The sequence below is a fragment of the Dreissena polymorpha genome, unplaced genomic scaffold (assembly GCF_020536995.1).
Source record: "Dreissena polymorpha isolate Duluth1 unplaced genomic scaffold, UMN_Dpol_1.0 chrUn095, whole genome shotgun sequence".
Classification (NCBI taxonomy): Eukaryota; Metazoa; Mollusca; class Bivalvia; order Myida; family Dreissenidae; genus Dreissena; species Dreissena polymorpha.
This window is the reverse complement of record NW_026273409.1, coordinates 32501-34500: the sequence shown is the minus strand read 5'-3', so window position 1 is coordinate 34500 and position 2000 is coordinate 32501.

Genomic DNA, 2000 nt, shown 5'->3' with positions numbered 1-2000 from the left:
GCTGTTTTAGTGAATTGATTGGTATATCTTTCCATTGTATTTAAGTGAATCGACAGGTTATCTTCTCTTTGGTATTTGAGTGAATTAATTGGACTTTTTCTCGCCAGTATTTCAGTGGATAGGTTGGTATACCACATAATGGTATTTAAGTTAATTAATTGGTATTGTTTGTATATTTGAATGATTTGAATTGTAAACCTCTCTAACTTTAAAGTTTATTGATTGGTATACTTCTCCATGGTATTTAAGTAAATCGATTGATATATCCCGTCATGTAATGTAAGTAAATTGACTGGTATACCTCTCCATTATATTAAAGTAAATTGATTGGTATACTTATCAATTGTATTTACGTGAATCGAGTGATAAACCCTACATGATATACATCGGTATACCTCTCTTTGGTGTAAAGGCTAATTGATTTGCACACCTATATAAAGTATATAAGTTAATTGAGTGGTAACTCTATCTTAAGTATTTAAGTGATTTGACTGGAATACCTCTCAATTGTATTCACGGGAATTGATTAGTATACTTTGCATATAGAAGAAATAGCACGCATTGTGAAATTTGAAACAAAACGTTCATCAAACGATCTTAATAATGGTCATCTATAATTTAAAGTGTAATCGATTATGTGTTATTTTTGTTTTATCTATCAATCCTTCATTATACTTATGACACAATTATATTTAGAACATATTTTCATACTTTTGTTCTCCGTTGTGAATGAACGAATTGTAAATGTAGATTAACTTCAGTTTCAATACAGACATAACATGGATTTGCTTTTAACGAATCACATAGTTGACCTTTAGGTTTCGATTGTTCTACCATCTATGTAAATCAACGAGTTGAATTGCAATGTACGTCATGACTTTTTTTTATAATATGTATTTATATAAATACTTAAACATATATATATATATATAGAGATATATATAGATATATAGATATATATATATATATATATAGATACCTCAATTATTAGCGTCTTAGACACAGTAGACCACGAAAAACTCCGCAAACTCATTCGGTTAAGTTCGGTCAAATTTTCGCAAACGGCAAAATTGTTCAAATTAGAAACACAAAGTACGGTAGATGAGTAAATGTCTGATTATTCCTTATCGTTTTTTCCCATTTTGGAGCTGTTTTTTTAATAAAGTCATTAAAGGCTTAATTGTCCAATCATTCATGCATTATTTTTGGCGGATATTACCTTTTTATTAATATTGCTGCGAAAACGCATTTAAATCATATGACGTGAAGCATACTAATGCAATTAACACTAATGCAATTAACAAACTTAAAATGTCAGTTAAATATATAAGAAACATGATACGATGGAATAAGATTAAAACCTAACTGAACCATCGTGATTTTCATATAAAAATTGATATTTATATGTGGTAAAAACATACTATCAGAAGATAGGTTGAGTCAAAAAGAAAAGAAATATGCCAGCACACAACATAATCATAATGTTACGCAAATGACTTCATGACAAGTTTACAAATAAATACTGAAAAGCTAGCAAAATACGAAGCCATATGAAGTATCCGTTTGAACTGGGGTTTGCAGAAGGGATGTGGGAAGACTATATAAATGATTTATTCTCAACATTTTACCTTACACAATTATCTACAACATTTTGAGACACATCATCACTACCCTTTGCATCTTAATCACTAAGGTAAAACGTTTTACTTATCAATAGATACAACGCTCACTTCCATTAAATGAATATGACTCACAGATGTGTAAATATTGCTTCACACATTTATTCGCTCATTGAAGAATCTGATTCAGTAATTTTCATTGGATATTTAGCGTTAATTTTTAATGCTGATGCTATTTTTTCTTAATAATTATGTTTAAAAGGATGAGTATCAGTTGCAGTAGTAGTAGTAGTAGTAATAGTATTAATAATATCATTAGAAGTAGTAGTGGTAGCAATAGTATTAGTATTGTAGTAGCAGAGGTTGTGGTAGAAGTATTAG